General features: G+C 42.1%; 1 long non-coding RNA gene across 1 annotated transcript in view; it reads left to right on the top strand.

Annotated features, from left to right (window-relative positions):
• Window positions 1–374: 374 nt before the first annotated feature.
• Window positions 375–19035, top strand: part of LOC123328555 — a 45802-nt gene continuing 27141 nt past the window's right edge. The window contains exon 1 of the long non-coding RNA XR_006543449.2: window positions 375–1103. This is a non-coding gene — a long non-coding RNA (uncharacterized LOC123328555). The remainder of the gene's footprint in view (window positions 1104–19035) is intronic.

The raw sequence follows: 19035 nt of genomic DNA, 5'->3' as shown, positions 1-19035 counted from the left end.
AAATTGGTCATCCCAAGTGATACAGAAAATAGACCACACTGAAGACTGCACTGGCAGAAATCAGTGCCACTCTTCGAGACCTACGGAGAAGGCGATGGCACCCCACTCCAGTGCTCTTGCCTGGAAAATCCCATGGACGGAGGAGCCTGGTGGGCTGCAGTCCATGGGGTCACTAAGAGTCGGACATGACTGAGCGACTTTCCTTTCAATTTCCATGCATAGGAGAAAGAAATGGCAACCCACTCCAGTGTTCTTGCCTGGAGAATCCCAGGGACGGGGGAGCCTGGTGGACTGCCGTCTATGGGGTCACACAGAGTCGGACACGACTGAAGTGACTTAGCAGCAGCAGCAGCAGATTCAAGACCTAAAGATGCAGGATGATCCCCATCATATTCCTGTTGTATTCATCAGACTGACTCCTGCAAAATCCAGGAAAATCCTGACGAATGATAGTAGACTACTGGAAACTCACCCAAATAGCAGCTACAATTGCTACTGGGGTATTTTTTGCCGAAGCCAATTGACACAAGCTTGGACACATGGTATGAAGTCATTTATCTGGCAAATTCATTCTTTTCCATTCCTCTTGAAAAGGAGAGGATCAAAGCCAGTTGATATTCACTTTCAGTGGACAACAGTGTACATCTGCAGTCTCACCCTGGCACTATGTTAACTCCTCCAGTCTCTGACATAGTATAGTCAAAAGAGACCTGGGCTGTTTGGTGGAAAGTGTATTGATTAATGTGTGTTCAGTCTACCCTGTTTAGCTGAAAGTCAGATCGTTTTTCTAATGGAGCTGTGGGAAGAGGAAACAGCTGCCTCCCGAGGAATGGGAATTTCCTTCACTGGGAGAGTCCTAGCATAACCAGGTGCTTCTTGTTATGGCCATTGCAGAAAGGAGCCATGTTTCTGATGGAGGGGGTTGGAACCATCAACCATCATATCTTCCGATTTGGAAACAGGGTGAAGAAGACTCAAGTTGGTGACACTGGGATGTAAACTTTGGAAAAATACCTTCAGGTGTTTATTTTTAATCAGAAGCCAAGATTAGATGACCCAAGTCCCCGTCATCTAATGGCATGAACTTAAACAGAGTGGAGAAGGTATGTCTGTCAGAAAAAGAGTTCATTCTTGGAAGTCTGCTTTGAGAACATTTCAGCCTCTTCAGGTTATCTCTTGGTGAATGCTGTTCATAACCTAATGTCATTTGGGCTTTATCTCTTATTCCAGTCACTCCTGTGGGGACCAGGTCAGTAAAGATTTCCAGCAGTGTCATGGGTACAACTCTCAGGCCAGTGCTATGCTCCCCATTGTGCATCTTTTCCTCTGCTGCAGTGTGGAGGTCCTTCAGAAATTGCTTGGCTCTCAAGCATGTGGATGCGGCAACTCTAGACCAATGGGCAATAGGAGCTGGTGGAGCAATGCTTTATCTCTTCCCCCTTGGTGGACAACATGGGCATCACACATGATCCCACACCCAGTCTTATATAACAGGGGCCAACTCAGTAATGCATCCTTATGTTGGCTCTTTCCTGTTCTTTCTTCCTTTCAGCTTGCTTCCAACTTCTGCCTCTTGAGGTCACACCTCTGGATAAACAACTTGCATGCGAGTGTTTGTCTCAGGCTCTGCTTTTGGGGAAATGAGCCTATATTCTGTAACATGATAAGGCATGTGTTATCTACCCAATCAGATGTTACGTAGAAGTATATTGTTAGCATGCAATCTCCACGGTGTGTGTGTGTGTGTGTGTCCTTCTGTGTTCTCACTTGTTTTCTAAGCTACATAAAACAAGGCAAAGGAGGTCAAGTTTTATTTTGAAGAAGACAGACATTTGAGGAATAGCACCAATGAACATTCTTTGGATTGGTCCTTATCGGTTAAGTGCTGTTATAAGTGGTTTATATGCATGATTTTACTTACTTTTTTCACTAAATCCTATGGGGAAGGTGCTATTATTGTTTCTACTCAGAGAAACTGAGGCTGAGGGAATGTTGTCAACTTTCTTTAAGTAGCTTGGCTGGAGAATAGTGAAGCTGGGAGGACATCTGATTCCATTGTCTGATGTCAGAGCAGAACTCTTAAATATGAAAAACCCCAGATGCAAATCAATATTAGGCCTTGTGGGGGTGATGAATGGGGTTTGATTGCCAACATTTAATGGGCAAGTATTAGCACGGGATTGTGTACCAAGCTGATTTTTCTCAGGAGCCTGGAGAGAGTTGCTAGGCTCTGGCAGCAGAGATAGCATTTCTCATTCTCCAGGCAGGTGAGGGTCAGCAAAATGGGGCCATTTGACCTTTTATCTGGCTTTATCTGATTGCTGGAAAAGGGTGAACACTGTGATATTTATTTACGGTTATATATAATGTTTATGATTATTTATGATATTTGTAAATAGATGGCTCTGCCTGGTAATTTATGGCTGTTTCTTGTGCTTTTCATCATAGAGACGGCCTTAAAAATAATTTCAGTTTGTCATTAGAGGACAAATGGTTGGTGTTTGCTATGTCAGTCTTCAAGTAGAAGCGGCTGGTGACACCTGGGAAAGAAAACAAATAGGATTAGGTAATTTACAAAAGTGCTTCATTTTTCAAAACCTTCTCACTTTCCTCACTTCTTTGTGTTATACCAAAATAGAATGTTTGTCTTAATTAGAAGAAACAGGTCATGACTCTGAAGGCAAACAGATCCATTATTCTTCAAGAAATGCTCTAATCCTCCAGCCTGAGGTCAGGCTGTGTGGATAAGGGGTACACTGGGGGAGGGGACTTTTTAAAAAACAACAACTACTGCTGAGCAAATATTTCCTTCTCCCCATGATAATCAGCTTCCAAAGCAACCCACAAATGTCTTTCTGGAGAGTATACATGGAACCCAGACCCCAGGCCCAGTCCTGGTCCACCTGCTCAAGCTGAAGTATTTTCGGTTTAGGCTCCTGTGATGACAGAAGTCATCCACACCGTATCTGTCCCCTGGAATGCGGCTCAGCAAAACCAGTGAAGGTGGGGTTTCCTTGTGATTGACTTTTGTAAAACATACAGTCATTCATACAGTCTCAAGTTTGTAACAGGCATGTAAAATTTTGTCACATGGCATGGAGTTATTTGCATGAACCAACTTTATTAGTTTCCTGGGACTCTGGCCCCAAATGAGAACCACAGTGACAAGAAATATAACTTAGGAGCTCTGTGTCCTTGCTCAGCTTAAGGAGGCTTTCTGAGCATGTACTGGAGTGACAGGTGATTGAAAGATGAGCCAGATACAGGCCATGCCTTCCAGAAGCTCACAGACTAATGGAGGAGCGTGTTAACAAATATACCCCAAATAACTAAAGCCTGAGAGAGAAAGAGTCAAATTTCATCACAGGTCGAGTGCTAGAGGAGCTTAAGAAGGAGCTTATTTCCATCTTAAGGATCCAGGAAGGCTTTGTAGAGTCCTTTGGATTTAACTTGAAGGGAGGATTGGATTTGAACACTCAGAGGTTGGGCTGGGAAGAACTTTCCAGAGGAAGGGTACAGTCTGTGCAAAAGCAGAAGTGAGCAAACATCAGTGTATGTGTGGACAGCAGTCTGAGAGCAGTGCAGAGTCCAAGGAAATGGGGAAAGAGAGTGCAGGGATTGATTTGCCCATTGGATGAGGGATAGTTGAGGAGCCGTGTAGATAAATTAATCCTTTGAGAGCTGGAGCTGTGAACTGTCCAAGGTCACATGGCTGGCAGTTGGCAGTAGGGTGGATTTCAGTCCCAATCTCTTGGTTCTTAGTTCATTAAGATTTTTCTTCCTCTCTTTATATTACAAAGGGTTTCTAAACTTTGCTTTTCTACCAGCTTTGTGAATAGGGTTACTCTTGCTTTTCTTCTACCCTCATTTATCCATTAGGATACCAGCAGGTCTGAGCCAGTAAGGCTTTGGGAACAGGCATGTGTCTGTGTCTGGAGGTATGTGTGTGTGAGAGAGAAGGATTTGCGTACGTGCGCCTCTGCTTGATGTCTCTGTACTGAGGCCAACTGTGAATCACCTTTGGAATTTTGTTAAGTCAACTTGACATGGGCAAAAAGCCAGCACAAAGAATTTTACTTTGCGCTAAAGTGTTTTTATTTCTGGGTCTAGCTGGAGATCAGGAAATGGGGAGTGTTTCATTGACTAGGAAAGCCCTTTTTTGGGTGTTGGCTGTGTACTACTTTAGAGGAGAGATATAGACAGAGAATGAAGAGACCTTAGAGGTCACCTGGCGTAAAGCTTTCCATGACAGCACGTGGCTTCCTCACACAGGCTGGGATGTGCTTCTTAGGGCCAGTCCTTTGGTCAACAAATAGCAATTGAGAGCTTAGTATTTGCCGGACAGGCATGTGGCAAGGAGAGAGTGAGGCCAAACTAGCCAAGTGCCTAGCAAAGTGGAGACACTCAGTTCAGAAATGGTAGTTTCCATGTGGAGGGTGCTTCTGGAGGCTGAGAAACTTGGTGTTCAAGAATATTCGGGTTGGAGAGGGTCAGTTTCCCAGGACTTCAGCTCTGAAGATTCCCTTCTCTCTCAAAGCCCAGGTTTTCAGCTGATATCATCGTTCTTTTACAAACTTAGCAACCCGGAAAAACAGCTGGAATTGCTCCAAAACCCAGAGCCAGTTTTTAATTTTTCTGTTAAACCTTTTCTATGTTTTGAAATTTTTCCTTTGGTGATTATTTTAAATGGAATCACTACTTGTTTTTCCTTTTTCAATTGGTTTTGAATTTAGCATTTCTTTTAGTTTCCCAGTTTATCTGTTCAGTTCAGTTCAGTTCAGTTGCTCAGTCATGTCCAACTCTTTGTGACCCCATGAACTGCAGCACGTCAGGCCTCCCTGTCCATCACCAACTCCCGGAGTCTACCCAAACCCATGTCCATCAAGTCAATGATGCCATCCAACCATCTCATCCTTTGTTGACCGCTTCTCCTCCTGCCCTCAATCTTTCCCAACATCAGGGTCTTTTCAAATGAGTCAGCTCTTTGCATCAGGTGGCCAAAATATTGGGGTTTCAGCTTCAACATCAGTCCTTCCAATGAACACCCTGGACTGATTTCCTTTAGGATGGACTGGGTTGGTTCTGTTACAAAGTACCAGTGAGTGGTTTAAAATGACAGAAATTTATTTTCTCACAGTTCTGGAAGCTTAAGGGGTCATGTCTCTTCCTTGCTTAAATACAGCTTCTGGGGGCTCTTGACAATCCATGAGATTCCTTGGTTTGTAGGTGCATCACTCAAATATTTGCCTTCTTATCACATGGCCTTCTTCCCTGTGTATCTCTGTGGTCACATAGCCATCTTATTAATACAAGAATTCCAGTCATTGGATTTAGGACTCATCCCAATCCAGTCTGAACTCATTTTAACAGAACTAGTTATTTCTACAAAGACTATTTCCAAATAAGGTTGCTTTCTGAGGTCCCACATAGATATCAATTTAAGGTGACATTCTTTAACCCATTTCAGTAATCATAAAGGGATTTTGGGAAAGAAAGAAGGGTCATAGTAAATGATGAATTCACATTATTGTTTTTCTCTTGCTTTTTATCTCTCTGAACTCTAGATTTCCTGAGGTGGCTGTAAAGCTAGGCTCTAAAGAGTTAGGGAGTTGGTGATATAAGATCACTGGCATGTAGGGAATGGGGCCAGGAGGGCAGATGTCCAGGATGGGCAGTGACATTGACTAGTTGGTTTTGACCAAACTTCAGTGATTTACTATGGTTCATTTACCCCTGTCCAGAAGGAGTTAAACAAGAGTTCTGGCATGGCTCTGATCATTTATGACTCATGTAAATTCAAACAAATCAGAAAATCTCTCTGAGCCTATTCCCCACTTGTGAATTAGGAATAACAACAATACTTGCCTATCCTACCTGTGGAGGGTGTGGTAAAGATTGAGGGAAGGGAAACATGAGCGGTCCTTGCCTGCTTACTGATGATCACCTCTATGCATCTAAAGTCAGGGTGACCTTTCAAAAACATACTTCAAATCCTTTTACTTCCTTCTTTTAAACCGTTTAATTACTCCTTAATATTTAGGATAAAGCCCAGACTTGTCAGCATAGCTTAAAAGTCCTGTAGAATCTGGCCCCAACATACATTTTCAGAGCCAGATTTCTCTAGAAGTTCTAAGTTCAGTTCAGTCACTCAGTCGTGTCCGACTCTTTGCAACCCCATGAATTGCAGCATGCCAGGCCTCCCTGTCCCTCACCAACTCCCGGAGTTCATTAAGACTCATGTCCATCCAGTCAGTGATGTCATCCAGCCATCTCATCCTCTGTCATCCCCTTCTCCTCCTGCCCCCAATCCCTCCCAGCATCAGAGTCTTTTCCAATGAGTCAACTCTTTGCATGAGGTGGCCAAAGTACTGGAGTTTCAGCTTTAGCATCATTCCTTCCAAAGAAATCCCAGGGCTGATCTCCTTCAGAATGGACTGGTTGGATCTCCCTGCAATCCAAGGGACTCTCAAGAGTCTTCTCCAACACCACAGTTCAAAAGCATCAATTCTTCGGTGCTCAGCCTTCTTCACAGTCGAACTCTCACATCCATACATGACTACTGGAAAAACCATAGCCTCGACTAGACGGACCTTTGTTGGCAAAGTAATGTCTCTGCTTTTCAATATGCTATCTAGGTTGGTCATAACTTTCCTTCCAAGGAGTAAGCGTCTTTTAATTTCATGGCTGCAGTCACCATCTGCAGTGATTTTGGATCCCCAAAAAATAAAGTCTGACACTGTTTTCCCATCTATTTCCCATGAAGTGATGGGATCGGATGCCATGATCTTTGTTTTCTGAATGTTGAGCTTTAAGCCAACTTTTTCACTCTCCACTTTCACTTTCATCAAGAGGCTTTTGAGTTCCTCTTCACTTTCTGCCATAAGGGTGGTGTCATCTGCATATCTGAGGTTATTGATATTTCTCCCTGCAATCTTGATTCCAGCTTGTGTTTCTTCCAGTCCAGCGTTTCTCATGATGTACTCTCTGCATAGAAGTTAAACAAGCAGGGTGACAGTATACAGCCTTGATGTACTCCTTTTCCTATTTGGAACCAGTCTGTTGTTCCATGTCCAGTTCTAACTGTTGCTTCCTGACCTGCATACAAATTTCTCAAGAGGCAGGTCAGGTGGTCTGGTATTCCCATCTCTTTCAGAATTTTCCACAGTTTATTGTGCTCCACACAGTCAAAGGCTTTGGCATAGTCAATAAAGCAGAAAGAGATGTTTTTCTGGAACTCTCTTGCTTTTTCCATGATCCAGCGGATGTTGGCAATTTGATCTCTGGTTCCTCTGCCTTTTCTAAAACCAGCTTGAACATCTGGAAGTTCATGGTTCACGTATTGCTGAAGCCTGGCTTGGAGAATTTTGAGCATTACTAGAAGTTCTACCTCTTCCCAATTACCCTTCTCTGACTATTCTAGCCCACACCTGAGAGCTCACTTATATCAGTACTTGATTATAATTTGTCTTGAATTATTCTTTGATTCTTTCTTGTTCTTTCATGTAGGAAAATCTAATCAAATGAAATATATCAAAGCACCATCAATAAAAGCAGCAAGCTCTAGCTGGGAAGTGTCACTTGATCAGCTCTTATTTTGGTGTCACATCCTTGCTCTTTCTCTTCATAAGCTTGATCTTGTGGAGCACTACCTGAAAACCATTTCATGGACTTTAGTTCTAAATGGCAGAATTGTTCTCCCTTTCTCAGACAGCATTAAAATTATGTAAAGAGTTAAAAACTAAAAATGTATAAAAACTAAAATTAATAAGTGTGTAAGTGAGTAGTGATGGTTCATAAATCTCAACAAATCTCTAAAAGGCAGAAAACATTTTGAGACTTGGCTAGTAAAACAGAGTGAATAAAGTTTAGCGTACTAATGTGTACTTGGATTTTAGTAAAAGGAAAACACCCATTGCCCAAAAAATCTATCGGGAGGCTCTGTCCGTGAAAGTAGCATTCATGTCAGTAGGACTGAAAATGGAATACAGATTGGAGCTCCATGCAACTGTTGACATCACTCCTGCCATCTTCCCTGTGCAACTCAGAATAGCCCCTTTTCTCAAGATGAACATTCTCTAAAGAAACTGAACACAGTCTTTGGAAGAGGACTAATGTGAGGATTACTGCCCTAGGTCAAAGCTCTCTTCATTATGGAATTGAGGAGTCTCCAGATGTAATGGCAGGTTCCCCCCTGGTTCAAGTAAAGCAAAACCTGCTGGTTGATAAGCCAAACCTTATTCACAGACCTGGTCAGCTGTTCTACTGTTTCCTTCTTAAACATGAAAAGATACTTGATGATTATCAAAGTCTTGAGCAAAGCCAGTAACTTGAAAGGGAATGGCTAAGAGAAACAACAAGAAATAGAAATAATTCAAGAGACAGAGGAGAACTTAAAAAATTAGCTTCTTCACAGGGATTTAAGAAACTTTGGTATTCATAAAACAAAAGAGAATGTTATAAAAAGGAAAAAAGAGATAAAATAAGAAAGAGCTTGTGAAACATAAATGATGATTGCCAACAAAATAAAGATATATATAGATGTAAAGATTGGGAGGGGGAATGAAGGAAATCTCTAAGAACTTAGAGTATAAAAATGAAAAAGAGAAAGAAAGAAAGGGAGGAGAGAAAGAAATAATTAGAAAGAGAATGAAAACTTAGGAGGATTAATACAGGAGTAGTATCCTCTGAATAATACACTGGCTTTAATAGGGGTTTCTGAATTTACAGAGGAAACCAGAGAAGAGGAAATTATTAAATAAATAAGAAAAGAAAATTACCCAGAACAGGAGAAAGATACAAGTCTTCAGATTAAAATGATGTTCTAAGTATTGAGTGCAATAAATTAAAAAAGATCCTCACCAAGACAAACAATCATAAAATTTTGTTTTATTGGAAATAAAGATAAGGTCTTAAAAGTTTCCTGAGAGGAAAAGCAGGCAATTTAGAAAGGAACAAGAGTCAGTGTCTTAGTTTGTTCATGCTAAGTCACTTCAGCTGTGTCTGACTCTTTGCGACCCTGTGGACTGTAGCCCACCAGGTTCCTCTGTCCATGGGATTTTCCAGGCAAGAACACTGGAGTGGCTTGATGTGCCCTCCTCCAGGGAATCTTCTCAACCCAGGGATTGAACTCATGTCTCTTACGTCTACCTGTGTTGGCAGGGAGGTTCTTTACTACTAGTGCCACTTGGGAAGCCCATTGTTCATGCTACTATAACAAAATGCAAGAAACTAGGGTAGCTTATAAAAACAAACATTTATTTCTCACAGTTCTAGAGGCTGGAAGCCCAAGATCAAGGGGCTGGTATGATCACATTTGGTGAGACCCTCTTCCTGGCTCATAGTTGGCCCCTACTCATTGTATTTCCAAAGTGGTGGTAGGGGGCTAAATGCACTAATTCTATTCATTAGGGCTCCAACCCTCATGACTGAAGCAACTCCCAAAGTCTCCACCTCCAAATAATATCACATTGGGCATTCTAATTTCAATATATGAATTTGAGGGAGACACAAACATTTCAGTTCAGTTCAGTTCAGTTCAGTCACTCAGTCGTGTCTGACTCTTTGCGACACCATGAATTGCAGCACGCCAGGCCTCCCTGTCCGTCACCAACACATTACTTACACTGCGTTAAAAAAAGACATATATACACACAAGGAAAACTGCTGGATGACCTTTGAAACTTGCTTTTAGCCCTCAATTTCAATTATAATTAGCTGAAATTTCAGCTCAGCTGAATATAACTGTAATTAAAAATCTCAACTGCCTAATGGCAGACAATTAGCTGGAGCTGTCAGGAGCCAAAAAGAATGATGGGCAGCTTGAAGATTTTGCTGTAAGGCTTGGCAGCAAACTGCCAAGGATTCCCGCTCCCTGATTCTGCCTTCTTGTCTTCTAATCCCAAGGAGACAGCAGGATTTATGGCAGAATCCTTGGCTTTAGACTTCACTGCAGACCTCCTTCAGGTCTTGACTTCACCACTTATTGCCGATGAGACCTTGGACAAATTATTTAACCTTTCTGATATTTTGTCAGCTGCAAAATGGGGATAACACCTGCTTTGAGGTATAATAATAAATATTGAATAAAATAAATAGGTGATGATCACAGCATAGTGCCTGGGACACTGTAGCTATTCGATCAGTGGCAGCTATCAGAGAGAAACAACACTTTTATGGTTAAAACACTATTCTGGAAAAATATAGGGCCTTTCCACTTGATGAAATTTGAAACATTGGTGTGAAGTCTTCTGTTCTAGCCTTTGGAATCCGCTTGTTAGGAATAGCTAATAAGCAACACCTATGTTACCAATCTCACCCATGGCAGACATAGCTCATTGATCTCAGTATTCATTTTTCTTTTTTAAATTGAAGTATAGGTCATTTACAATGTTTTGTTAATTTCAGGTGTACAGCAAAGTGATTCAGTTATACATATATATGTATATACCTGTATTAGTTTTTTTAAAAAATTGAAGTGCAATTGATTTATAATGTGTTAGTTTCAAATATACAGCAAAGTGATTTAGTAACATATATGTATACATATATACATTCTTTCTCAGATTCTTTTCCATTTTAGGTTATTATAAGATATTGAATAATTAAATATGGTTCCCTGTGCTATATAGTAGGTCCTTGTTTTTTAATCTGTTAATCTCAGTATTCTCATTTGCTAGATTTGAATGTGGCTGAAGGATCTTTTTCAGTATAACTTTGAAGATAACCATTAAGAATTAATCAAAATTGGAACTTGAGGTAAAAATCTATTTTTTTTGTCTTTGCTTAGGTAGATAACAGATCTATTAAGATGACCAGTTATCTTTTTTATTTTTATACAATTTTAAAGGCTACTTCGGAGAAGGTAATGGCACCCCACTCCAGTACTCTTGCCTGGAAAATCCCATGGACGGAGGAACCTGGTGGGCTGTAGTCCATGGGGTCGCTAAGAGTCAGACACGACTGAGCGACTTCACTTTCACTTTTCACTTTCATGCGTTGGAGAAGGAAATGGCAACCCACTCCAGTGTTCTTGCCTGGAGAATCCCAGGGACAGGGGAGCCTGGTGGGTTGCCATCTATGGGGTCGCACAGAGTCGGACACTACTGAAGCGACTTAGCAGCAGCAGCAGCAAAGGCTACTTTCCATTTACAGTTATTACAAAATATAGGCTATATTCTCCATGTTGTAGAATACACCCCTGTAGCCTATCATACACCAATGCTTTGTACCTCCCATTCCCTCACCCTTACATTGCCTCCCAACCCTACCCACTGGTAACTGCTAGTTTGCTGTCTGTATCTGTGAGTCAGCTTCTTTTTTTGTTATATTCACCAATTCTTTGTGTTTTTTAGATTCCACATGTAGTGATATCATACAGTATTTGCCTCTCTCTATCTGACTTATTTCACTAGGGCAATGTCCTACAAGTCCATATACATATACACATGTATGTCATTTCCTATATATCTTAGGTCAATTCCATATCCTGGTTATTGTAAATAATGCTGCTATGAACATTGGGGTGCATGTATCTTTTTGAATTAGTGTTTTTTTGATATATACCCAGGAGTAAAATTCCTGAGATCAGTCATCTTGATGACTGGGTGTCCATATGGTCACATGCAGGCAGCAACATGCGTCAGTTTTCTCTGTTGATATACAGTGATTCCCCCATTGGTGCGTGGAGCTTCATGGACAGGGTTGGTGTAGAAGGGCTTCAGTGACCCTGTGGAAGCTAGTATGTTTATCTAAAAGTTCATCATTAGCAGAGTAGGAACCTTGGGGGGATGAGGATAAAGTCCTGATGATTGTAGGATCATTATGGAACTGTTTGGGCTACAAGGGGATACATCACAGGTATGTTCTCAAATGCACTTCATTTCAATGACTGAAACTTTCAGAAACCAACCAAATTCTTAGTTATATTAACTACTTTATTACTGATTCATCAAATGTTTGTGAATTTCTTTGCTGGGCTGCTTGCTTTCCATGCACTCTTCTCTCCAGGAGACTACCTACAGAAGGGGTGGACCAAGCCCTTTAAAGTAGCTGATCCTTAAGTCTATAGAGTAATTTCCCATTCACCCACCCATGATAGCTTCTAAACCATCATACCCAGTTTACAGACACATAATTCCATAAGATTCCATGCAGGGGAGATAGGGTGGGGAGGGAGGGCCTATGGGTGGTGGACTGGTGGAATCTTTTGCAAAGAGTCAAAGCTGCTGCTCCTGAGGTTAGAAGAAGGCATGATTTTGAACTCACAAGAGGATGAGCGCTTTGGGCTTGGGATAGTTGTCCTTCCACTGGTGTTTATTTAAATATTATGTAATGGCTGCCTGGGCTTCTCCGATAGCTCACACGGTAAAGCGTCTGCCTACAGTGCGGTAGACCTGGGTTGGGAAGATCCCTTGGAGAAGGAAATGGCAACCCACTTCAGTATTCATGCCTGGAAAATCCCATGGACCGAGGCTACTGGTAGGCTACAGTGCATGTGGTCGCAAAGAGCTGGACACGACTGAGCGACTTCACTTTCACTTTCAACGGCTGCCTCCTCTTTGCTTTCTCTGAGAGAAAAACAAACACAATCCAAAGTCGGCCCCTGAACCCTGTGACATTAGAACCAGAGAGAGTCTTCAGAGGAGCAAATTTGATCTGTTACAGATAGATCTGAAGCAAAGTGCACTCTGCCCCCAGCACCCCCATCCCCTGCACACATGCCTGCCTGGTTGGTACAAAGGCATACACTGGTGTGTGGTTCTCTTTTGTGCATCTTCTCATTCCTGGCTTTCAGATGGACTGCTCTCCAAAAAGGAAACAACTTGCAAGAGGAAACACACCCACACCATTCCTGTTGGGGCGGGAGGGTTGTGTGTGGGTGGAGAGAAGGAGAGTGTGAAATCCAAAGGATGATTAAGAGAATTTGACAAAGAAAACGACTTTTTCCACCCATTTAACACCCACATTAATCCACTTGGATGATCAAATGCAAAAGACAAAGAGAATTACAACCTTTTCCAGTCCAAGAAATAATAATTATTCAGAGGAAAATCTTGGCAAAATGAATAAACCAAGCAAAAAGAGGAGGGGAGAGAGAGAGAAAGAAGACACACACACACACACACACAGACACACACACACACGTGCACACACACAGAGATGGGAGAGACAGATATTGAAAGAAAAAAAGCCAACAGTTGGGTCTCTGTTTGGGCAGGCTTTATATGTTTCACCCTCTCTCAGTTTAAAAGTAAAAAACAGAAAAGAGTCAAACTGTTTATATGAACCAGCAATGGAAAACTAGTGATTGTGCTAATCCTGATGTCCCCTTTACAGTGGCTCTCTGCCAGTTTCCTGGCAGAAGTCGCAGAGGTCAGCTGAGGAGAGAGTAAATTCTCAAGGCTGTCACGTGGCAGCTGTGTCATTCTATACAAACTGCTCCTATTTATGTGCTGGGTTTTATTTTTAAAAGCTCTGCTGTCCCCTGGTAGAAGGAGGGAGTAGAAGCGGGAAGAGGTAACTTGTGAACAAGGTTAGAAGCAGAAAGTGAAAGGAAGGAGAGAAAGAAAGAGGATGGGTCCAATTTTCTTGGAAAGCATATTGTATTGTTTGGCTTGCCTGGCTCTGTTCCAGGGGCTCAATTGAAAGTGAATTTCTCTTATTGAATTCCATCCAGAGATATCATAACCTCAAAAGGCTACTATTACCCAGAGGGCTTCAGATGGAACCATTTGTGCGTGACTCTTGAAATGCAGGGAGTCAAAATTGTCATTCGACAACACGAGAGCCGTCAGGCCAGCTCCTTTCAGGGTGAGGGGGACTGTTGACATAATCTGGCCTCTGGTCCCCTTCAGAGCGACCAGTTTCTCTGCTTCTCAGGCTGCTTCTTCTTTTTTTTTTTGGCTTGGCAGGTGCAGCAGCAAGAAAACCGGGGAGTTTCACAAAAACGGACGAGAACAACAACAACAAAAAGGCTCAGAGTGATTTAAACATCAAACGCCTACCCCGTGCAGGCAGAATAAGGGGCCACAGGTCACTGTACAGGCCTTCAGGGCCCTTGGGACTAAGTTTATCTTTTTAACCAAAAGAAGCAGTGGAAATATTACAACCCCCCCCCCCCCCCCCCCAACTAGTAGAAAACCAAATACAGTCTCAATAAAGATACTTGAAGAAGAGCAAAGGCTTTGGGAAAGCAAATCAGAGTTGTCTTTCTGGTTTGTATGGATAGTTTTTTTTTTTCCTTCTTTTGAACCAGAACAACAGACAGCTATATGCTGTGATAGTGGTTTCTCAAATATTTCCCATCCTGTCATCTCCCGTTCCTTCTGTTTCTCCATCCCCTCATTCCTCTTTAACTGCCTCCTTCCATTCATGGCAGCTTGGATTCCCTTTTCTTTTCTCCCTTCCTTTCAGCATTAAGTAGTGGGAGTTGCTTTCCGAAGCTTCGCCCTGATAATAAACCTCTTGTGTGGTGACCCCACTTATTCTTAGATACACACAACCTGTTTTGAATGGGGCTATGGAGAGAAACTCAAATAGAATTAACTACTCTTTTCAGAAGTTGCTGAATACAAGCTTTGGTTCTCAAAATCAAGTTTCAATGACTGGTTTCTTTTGAACAAAGTGCAAAGGAATTCAGAATAATAAGTGTAACAAGATGGAGAAAATTTTATTCACCAGTATTCTTGAAGAAAACACCGTAGGCGTTTGGGAGAACTACTTTGATAAGCCACTTCGGCTGGGGATTAAGCCCCCAAAAGATGCTCAAGTAACAAAAGACAGTCACTCCACTGCCTCGGAAGGAGGGTGGGTCCTGTTACTTGGAGAGTCCTTTGTTTTGCTGAATTCGGTGGAGTTTTGCTGAATTCAGTGGGGTTTAGTAAGCCAGCATGGAAGAGGAGGAGGGAAGAACTGGAGGCCTGAGAGAAGAGGAAGTTCGAGTTGCAGGGTGTGGAGGGGAGACAATCTGAGAAAAGGAGAGAGGAGACCGCAAAATGAAATGCCACAGGCTTCACAGCTAGGGTGGGTGGGGGGACTGAGTTTATTTGTTTAATATTTTAATTACAAAATTTTGAAACATATTTAAAAGTAGACAAAATAATATAATGAATCTCCAGGTACCCATCACTATGCATGGACAGTTTCCTTTGCATCTGTATCTTCAATGTACTTCTTCCTCTCTCTCTTTTTCTTTAAATGTACTTTTTTTTTTAAATGCTGGGTGGTCGTCATGGCTGCGTGGGCTGTTCTCTAGTTGCGACGAGTGGGGGCTACTCTCCAGTTGCAGTGCGTGGTCTTCTCCGTGCAGTGGCTTCTCTTGTTGTGGACCTCGGGCTCTAGGGAGCATGGACTTCAGTAGTTGCGAAGTGTGGGCTCAGCAGTTGCGGCTCCCAGGCTCTACAGCACAGGCTCAATAGTTGTGGCACATGGGCTTAGATGCCCCCGGGGTTTGTGGAATCTTCCTGAACCAGGGATCAAATCCGTGTTTCCCACATTGGCAGGCAGATCCTTTACCATTGAACCACCAGGGAAACCCTCGCCTCTCTCTTTTTATTTTGAAGCAAATCCAAGGGGAACTTGGAAGGAAAGAAGTATTTTTTAAAAATTTATTTTATTGAAACATAGTTGATTTATAGTGTTGTGTTACTTTCTGCTGTACAGCAAAGTGATGCAGATTTATACATATATTCTTTTTCATTTTGGTTTATCACAGGATATTAAATATAGATCTGTACTATATAGTAGGACCTTGTTATTTAATCATTCTATACACAATAGTTTGCATTTGCTAACCCCAAACTCCCAATCCGTCCCTCCCCCTTAGTAACCACAAGTCTGTTCTTTATGTCAGTGAGTCTGTTTCTGTTTGGTAGATAAATTCATTTGTGTCATATTTTAGATTCCACATATAAGCGATATCATATGGTATTTGTCTTTCTTGTTCTGACATACTTCACTTAGCATGATCATCTCTAGGTCCATGCATGTTGCTGCAAATGGCATTATTTCAATGGGAAGAAGTATTTAATAGGGATTTTAACACAGCTTGCTGTAGTACGTTCTGCCTCTTGCACAAGCATGTGCCTTGGTCACTATTGTTTATGTGAGTAGATTCATCCTAAAGGAAACCACGGACACACTGTTCTGACTAGGGATTAAGCAAAGCAAAAAGTCACAACACACGTGGACCCAGGACCTGGCTGATGAAGAATTAGCTGAGAGACCTAAGTTGTATAGATATTACAGATTTTGGCTGAAAAGAAAAATGTGATCTAAAAACAAGATGTTAAAATATCTATATACAAGTTTCTTTTAAACTTTTCTACTTGCCACAGATTTTAGACACACTTTCAAGTGTCTATCTACAAAGTGGCTTGATGATGGACAAAGAACACTTGACTGAGAGTTAGACTCTTGTATGACTTAGTTATGAGCTATTGGGCAAATTGCCCATCTCTCCAGGTCCATTGTTTACTCATATCTGCCCTAATTCTCAGTGTTATTTTGATTGTCAAATTTGGGAAATGCAGGTAAAAATGTTTTAAAACATGGTGCTTTATCAATATGAGCTATAGCATTAATGTTATTGAAGAAGGCAGGGCATGATTCTCCCATCAGTGCTCAAAGCCAAAAGGACTCCATCTTTTAGGTTCTCTTAAAGGATTCATGTGTTAGGATCTGAAGTCTTAACAAAAGAGTTAAGTTATTGGTTTTACCGTTAGAATATGCTTTTCTGAATGCCCTCATTTGTTGTTCAGTTGCTCAGTTGTGCTCGACTCTTTGCGACCCCATGGACTGAAGCACACCAGGCTTCCCTGTCCTTTGCCATCTCCCAGAATTTGCTCAAACTCATGTCCATTGAGCTGATGATGACATTGAGTCACTGATGATGTCCTCATTTGATCTTTGATTAAGAAAGTGAGAGTGAAAGTCGCTCAGTTGTGTCTGACTCTTTGAGACTTCATGGACTGTCCATGAAATTCTCCAGGCCAGAATACTGGAGTGGGTAGCCTTTCCCTTCTCCAGGGGATCTTCCCAACCCAGGGATCAAACCCAGATTTCCTGCATTGCAGGCGGATTCTTTACCAGCTGAGCCACAAGGGAAGCCCCTTTGATTAAGAACCATTTCTTAATTTTTGTGTTGTTTACCATCTAGAGAGGCTGGGAGTGTGCAAAAACAGCAAGCCTTGGTACCCTTTGTTTGAATAGTTCTTTTGGTCTCTTTTCTTTTGCATTTTACTATAAGCAGCAAAAAGAAACCTAGAGGCCCCTTTAACATTATGGCTGAGAATCTTCTCAGCTAGATTATCCATTTCATTAGTTACATGTTCTGCTTTCCACAGTACTGCAGGTGACAGTGTTGCTAAATTTTCTACCACCATATCTTAGTAAGGCTCTCCTTTCCCTCACTTTCCTAAAAGAGCTTTTTATTTTCTCTACTAGTAGCCTCCTCACATTCCAAAGTTCTTCAAACAGTGTGTTCAAGGTACTTTAAGCTCTCACTAACAATCTATTCAGAATTTGATAGCTTCGTAGCTTCTGATCACTCTCTGGATCCTTCTTGTCACTCCCCTATTTGAGATTTTTGTTGCAGCTGAAATTCATTTCCAGGTGCCAAAATATGTATTAGTTATTAAGGCTGAGTAACAAATCATCAAACTTAGCAGGTTAGAATAATAAACTTTTATTACCTTGCAGTTCCTGTGGGTCAGGAATCTGGGAGCAGCCTATGTGGGTGCTTCTGGTCCATGGTTTCTCACAAGGCTGTAATCAAGGTGTCAGAAGGGCTGCAGTCACCTGAGGGTCCACCCAGGCCAGAGCACCAATCCCTGCTATGTGGGCCGTAGTGCGGCTCACAACGTGGTGGTTAACCTTCCTCAGAACAAGTGATCTAAGAGCACGAGAGAGAGGTACCTTACCGCCTCTTATGACCTGGTCTCGGTCACACAGTGTCGCTTTTTCCTTATTCTAGGCATTAGGAGTAAGTCATATAGTCCAACCCATACTCAATGAGAGTATGCACAGAAGCATGAACTGCTGGAGGTCATGACCATTTGCGGGCCGTCTTGGACACTGGTGACCACATCTATTGATACTATAAGCTGGTTACTACAGTCAGGTCATGTGATCTCCTGGAGACACCCACAGTGAATGAGATGTTATCCTTGTCTCTAAGGAACTCTGAAGGAAGTTCAAGTTGTGGGGGATACAGGGAAGTAAACTGGAAGTGTCACAAGTACCATGACAAAGATACAGGGAATCTGTGAGCAATGCGGCAAGGTGGCCTAACCTAGACCAGAAATGAAGGTTCCTGTGTGGGTGAGAAAGAGGGTTCTGTGGGGGAGAATCAGGGAAAAGTAGGGACAGAAGATAGAAGACCCTGAACACCAGGCCAGGGGTTTTAAACCATGCTCGGTGAGTGATAAGGAGACACTGAGGTCTTTGGAGTCAAGATTGTTTGAATCTAGATAATAGACGGTCAGGTCTTCCCAGGTCGGACACAACAGAAACGACTTAGCACTCATGCAATAGAGGATCAATTCCCTCCCTGCCATCTTCGTTTCTTAAAAACATAATGCTGAAACAGGTTCCTTCCTGCCTACATTTGGAAGGACCCAGGAAGAGAAGGATCTAGAATGTAGACCTCAGGACTCAGAGTTCTGTGAGCCCCAGTCAGACCATGGGCTCTGTGTAACAGGTACTGAGTCCTACTCAGGGAAAATACTCTCATAGGCTCAGTATTTTCACTGCTCATCTGATTACTGTTTAGCATCTTGTCTGATTAATGGAGCTTGCAGATGTTTGGCAGGAGAAGTTAATCAGCTATTAATCACCATAGAGTTTCTCTGTAGCTTTTCTGGAAGAGTATCCGTGTTCTAATTGAAATTGTAGTTGTTTCCTGAACTTGGGTGCAGAGAAGGGCCAGAGGTAGACAGTCGTGGGTCTCTTGTTGGGAAGGTTTGGCACAGGTACCTTGGGGTTTTTTTGGCTGCTGTTAGAAGAAGGTAACTTATTTTCCCAAGCTCATGGGTGTCT

The sequence above is a fragment of the Bubalus bubalis genome, chromosome 12 (genome assembly GCF_019923935.1).
Source record: "Bubalus bubalis isolate 160015118507 breed Murrah chromosome 12, NDDB_SH_1, whole genome shotgun sequence".
NCBI lineage: Eukaryota > Metazoa > Chordata > Mammalia > Artiodactyla > Bovidae > Bubalus > Bubalus bubalis.
The sequence above is the reverse complement of the archived record's forward strand: the minus strand, read 5'-3'. Positions and strand labels throughout refer to the sequence as shown.